The following is a 5,886-nucleotide window of genomic DNA, read 5'->3' as shown; positions in this document are numbered from 1 at the left end:
AATTGAAGACCATAATTCCGGACTCAGTTATGATTGTATGGTGAGGACTACCTACATACAACCAATATTGGTGGTTTGGTGTTCAGAATGGCATTTACATCTTCCATAAAGTACGTAAAGTGAATTAGTTACTTATCAGCACTATTAGACCTGCAGAACAGAAGCAAGATGAGGCTGTGCCTAATGTCCTGGCCTTGACCCTTCCATCATCTTTCAAATGCAGAACTCATCTTTTGGTGAAAAGCGTGACATGTTCCATTATTTGATCTTTTCAATTCTTCTGGGGTTCATTAGTGAGTAGGTGGTGGTAGCAGTGGGGAAGCTGCATGATTCTGGATGTCACCTTCAATTAAAGTTTGCCAGCTGAAATAATCACAAAAAGACTGATGCTGCTCTTCGCTTAACTTTTAATTGACTTGGGACCAGCTACTCTCTATGTTACAGCTGTCTTTTGATTGAATCGGTAAAGGATATTTAGAATGAAAAAGGTAATGCGGTAAAAGAAAATGTCCTGTGTTCTCAAGGACGTTGTCCATTTTCTTATTACAGCACATCCAGGTTTAAACAGAATGAAGTCTTCAGATTCAACAACTTTCTAACTGTACCGAGCAACAGGCTTTTCCCCTTACTTTGCAAAAAAAAAGTGATTAAGATTGAATTATGATTATATCTATTGTAAAAATTACGCAACTGCTTCATTTTGTAACAATATGCTCAATAATAAGCATGCTGATCCACAGATTACCCAATTGGATTAAACCATTTGGCTGACATGTGGTTAAGAATATAAATTGAGAAGTTTTGGATTCCAAGTTAATCACAATCCCCAATTTTAAGAAAATTGTTACAGGTAGTCGTCACTTAGTGACCAGTTGTACAGAGACCATTCCAAGTTATGACATCCCTGCATAATGTGACTTACCACTGGTCCTTGAAGTTGAGGCCATTGCAGCATTCTCACAGTTGTGATTTGGGCACTTGGCAACCGGAACACATTTATGATAGTAGCCATGTCCCATAGTCACATGACCGCCATTTGCAACCTTCACTGCCAGCTTCCAGCAAACAAAATCAATGAGAAAGCAGGCAGAAAACTACAAGTGGGCAATCTTGTGACAGTGTGCTTAATGACCCATAGTCTTTACTTAATGACTGCAGCTGGAACCAACAAACGGCCATCTACTGTGCTCTTTTCCGCCGAGCCAAGATGGCGCTGAAGGTGAAGAAGGAGGCTGTCCCAGCCAAGATGGAGGCAAAGTCCAAAGCACTTAAAGCGAAGAAAGCCGTGTTGAAAGGGGTCCATAGTCACAAGAAGAAAAAAATCAGGACATCGCCCACCTTCCGGAGACCAAAGACTTTGCGGTTACGGCGACAGCCCAAGTATCCCCGGAAGAGCGCCCCACGAAGGAACAAGCTTGACCACTATGCCATCATCAAGTTCCCACTGACCACGGAGTCAGCCATGAAGAAAATTGAGGACAACAACACCCTGGTCTTCATCGTGGACGTGAAGGCCAACAAGCACCAGATCAAACAGGCGGTCAAGAAGCTGTACGACATCGATGTGGCCAAGGTCAACACCTTGATCAGGCCCGACGGAGAGAAAAAAGCCTACATCCGTCTCGCTCCAGATTACGATGCGCTTGATGTGGCCAACAAGATTGGAATAATCTGAGCGGAATCTGGCCGGAATGGCTCAAAATGCGGCATTTGTACAAGTAATTTACCCATCATTTTACAAAACTGTTCCAAGGTTTTACAATAAATTATCCTGAACGCCATCCTACTGTAAATCAGGTGCAGTCACATGATATTCCACTTTATGACAATATTGCTTAGCAATGGAGTTGCCAATTGCAGTTACTTAGTGAGGACTGCCTGCATTCTCTTCCCCACATTGACCTATTGTACCAGTTTCTTTGAAGGCTTAGATACTGCACTTAAGCAGTAATATTGGGAGGCAGAGTGGTCTTTTTCTTAGCTATCTAATTATCTATCTTGTCTGTCTGTCTGTCTGTCTGTCTGTCTGTCTGTCTGTCTGTCTGTCTGTCTGTCTGTCTGTCTGTCTGTCTGTCTGTCTGTCTGTCTGTCTGTCTGTCTGTCACCTTCAATGGTAATAATAGGCTAGGCTGAAACAGCCTAAAGTAGGACAAACAACTTTGCTACTATCAAGGAGGTCACATCCATAGGAAGTCACCTGGAGTCACTGTGTGGCTATATAAATTTGTTTAATAATAAACAGTAAATCATCACTAGGAGTGGCATGTTCATCATGGGTGGAGTTTAAACAAGTTGAGGAAGACCTAAAACCCAAATTGGTTGGGACCAAATATATTCTTTATTCTGATGCCTTTTCTTTCTCCAACATCCATTTCTTTCCCCATGCATGCAGAAGGATTTTAAAATCCTCCCACTAATAAGTAATTCAGGCTTCTAGCAAGACTATGTATTTTTCTGCAGTAAAAGGACTTTAAAATTACATGGAAGACTGCAAGTTGTCTACCTAATAATCTGAATATTATCAGTCCTTTAAGATTGTCCAGATCAGAAAATAGACTTCACAACACTAGAACTAAGTCTACATTAACAGCATCCTTCAGGACTGATTCCCCCTCCCCCCCACTCCTCCCATTTACACTCTGGAGGGAGTACCCAACCTGAGTTTCTTCCTAATACTATCCCTTCCCCAAGAAATGCTTCTGCCCTCTTTGTTTTTATACCAGCTTCAGCTTCCCTCAAGTCCATCTCCATGACTCTCTATAAATTTATGACTATGTGTCCATCTGGCCAATTCTTGTAATGCCTAGAAAATCTGTCTTAATTTGAGACCCAGCCAGTGTCTTCTTAGCCTGCCCAGAAAAAAAAAACCTTCATGGATTTTTCTAAGCTTCCTCTATCTAACTTTCTGTTGGAGAAGGGAAAACGATATGGATGAAGTGAAATAAAATGTGTATGAAAAAAAATGTGTATAAAAATCATACACGTATCTAAACTTCTCCTAAGAGATTTGAGAACCCTAGTTTTGCTCCTGTTATCTGAGACTAGATAAACTAAGTGCTTCTATAATTTTGGGAATGTTGTGATGAATTTGCTGGCATACCACTTTAGGGAAACAAGCTGCTTTACCTCACCTTGATTGCAGTGATAAATCCATCATTATGCTCAATGCAGTGGAAACAGCTCCGAGTCTTGCCATTTGTGGAAAATCTTTTATATAGCAGCCTCATAGTAAATCAGTCTAACCCAAGCTGACAGTGATTGATTTTGAGCAAAAACGTCATGGGCAATCAAATCCACAAGTTGATTTTCTTTTCATCCTCTTTTTTTAAAAAAACTTCTTTTCATTTCTTTTTTCTTCATACCGATTTTTTTTTAATACCCTGAGACTAAAAAAATTCAAACTGTAATAAAATAGGATTTCATCAGTAGTCCTAGACCTAGAGGGATATAAGATAGAACTTACAGTACTTTGCATGTTATTTAAATAATTATTTTTAAACGGAAGAGGACAGGGGAAAAAAAATCATATGCATATCTGTCAGGAAGCATTCATATGAAGACAAAAAGAAATGTAAGCCACTAAAGAAAGATGGCTGAGACAAAGTAAGATTTATAAGCCTTCTGGGAAGAAGGAAAGGAATTGTGTCTTACTCGATGACAGTAAAAGAACTTGGCATTGCAAAGTCTAAATTTGATTGATATAGCTAGAAATCCTACGTTACAGATAATAAATATGTAAGTTGTATTAGCTACTACCTTCTCTTCCCCTGTATCCTCCCTCCACCCTTTTAATATAGCTCTTTAATTCCAACTTTTGGAAGACTTCATTATCATCTATGAGTTACTACAAGAGCATAGATGAGACGGCTGAGCCATTTCTCAAGAGTTCATGACAATCCTAATGTTTTATCATTATGATTTATCATCATTCTATTTATCACAGTAGTGGGATTCAAATACCTGAACAACCAGTTCTCTATGTAGATGCCGCTTCCGGAAGTCCATTCTGGGCCTGGGCAACAAAAATTAAGCTACTGGTTCTGCCAAAGTGGTGCGAACCGGCTGAATCCCACCACTGACTTATCAGCTGATGACATTAACATATTAAGTTAGATTTTTTTTAGAAATTAAACTGCACAGATACAGATGCACAGGAAAAACTGCTATTAACTGAATGTCTGGTTTTGTAACTTTTAATATTTTGTAAAAGAAACATTCTAGCATTCTCCCGTGGAAAAGTTGTGGTGTGTCTCTGGTTCTTTTCTTTTGATTAGAATGTCCAGTTAAGAGAAACTTACTTTATTGTTCAAAACCCATTTCACAGAAATCTGCTCAGATGAACAGTTTGTGTCTGAGCTGGACTAGATAAGGTTCAACAGCATTCAAGGGTTGCCTCTTGCCCTTTTGTGCCTACATAATGATTCCAGACTGACTCCCCACTTGACTCCTCCCCCTGGCTGAACTAGTCTATTTCGGACATCATGGAGAAATAAAAAAATGCTGTCATGGGTTGAATTCAGCATAACTCTTCTGAACAATGAGATTCTTTCAGGAATATTACTGCCTATTTTATTGTGAAAAGAGCTGGAATCAGAGAAGGCATTTACAGATTGAAGGGAGAGAAGCAATTTTCACTTCTTTTATCTTCTCAATCAGCCTCCCCATCAAAAAAAAGAGGGAGGGAGCAGAAGATGAGAGGCTGAAGAACTATTAGCAAGAATCGTTGCCTCCCTCCATTATTTTTACTTGTTGGCTAATATCCCACGTTTTCATGAAAAAATAGTAATAATGTACAAGGTGTCTAACAATAAAGAAATGAATCATGCAAATCAAATTAATTAAAAAACAGAATTAACATAATATAGTGACTGCAGGCATAACATTTAAAACAACAATAATATAATAAGAAGCATTAGTAATTGATTGAAAAGCTGGAGGAAAAAAGTTTCTTGACTGCCCTTTCTGAAAACTGAGAGTACAGAAACCAAACACAATTCTGAAAATAGTGTACTGCATTCTTTGGGGAAAACATTGTAGAAATGGAAAATAATCCATGGATTTCAGAATACAGTCCACCCGCAATGATTTAATAGAATAAAAAATGAATGTTATCAATTTATATTGCAGAGAACATTTCTGTGTTCTTTGTTGAAGCAAATGCTGGGAATCCTAATTAACCATTAACCTATAAACATTAATATTTCAAGTTTAGAAAGAACCTCAGTATTGATGGGCTGTTTCGATGAGATTCAAATATCATAAAAGATTTGTTAAATGAAAGCTTTGGCCTCTGTCCAAAAGAGAATGGAGCTAATATTAGAGCTCTATTTTTGTAATTTGCCCATTCTGTATATAACCATCTTTAAATATATCTTAATAAAGCAGCATGCAGCTAGTTTATAAGGGAAAAGTTCACTAGACTAGAGGAGAAGATTCGGTTCCAGCTGCTCATTTGATAGTTTCATCATTATTGCTACATTATTCATTTATTCAATTATTTATTTGCATCATGGTTATACCACCACACAAGTAACAATCTTGATGGCCTGCAAAGATACAAATATCATATATATTCACATATAAGCCCGTTGATAATAAGACCCTTGGATTTTTAACAAAAACAGTATAAAAAAATGAGCCATCTATGGATAAACCAACCCTCAAAATCTTTATATGTTTTAATTTTCACAATTGGCTTATCATGGGATTATCCATTTTTCATTATATTTTGGTAAAAAAAAATTGAGGGTCACTTTATCCATGGAGGGGCTTATACACAAGTATATATGGGGTACTTTTTAAAAAGTACTACCGTATATACTCATGGATAAACCTATCCACAATAAGCTGAATTCCTCTCTCTCCCTCCCTCCCTCCCTCCCCCCC

At 38.1% G+C, this 5,886-nt stretch overlaps 1 pseudogene; it reads left to right on the top strand.

Moving 5' to 3' along the window:
* The first annotated feature begins 1,192 nt into the window (after positions 1–1,192).
* On the top strand, positions 1,193–1,781 carry LOC107299726 (annotated as a pseudogene).
* Positions 1,782–5,886: the final 4,105 nt, after the last annotated feature.

This window comes from Protobothrops mucrosquamatus, unplaced genomic scaffold, assembly GCF_001527695.2.
Source record: "Protobothrops mucrosquamatus isolate PMUCROS unplaced genomic scaffold, P.Mucros_1.0 scaffold_229, whole genome shotgun sequence".
Classification (NCBI taxonomy): domain Eukaryota; kingdom Metazoa; phylum Chordata; class Lepidosauria; order Squamata; family Viperidae; genus Protobothrops; species Protobothrops mucrosquamatus.
This window is presented reverse-complemented; position numbering and strand designations above follow the sequence as displayed.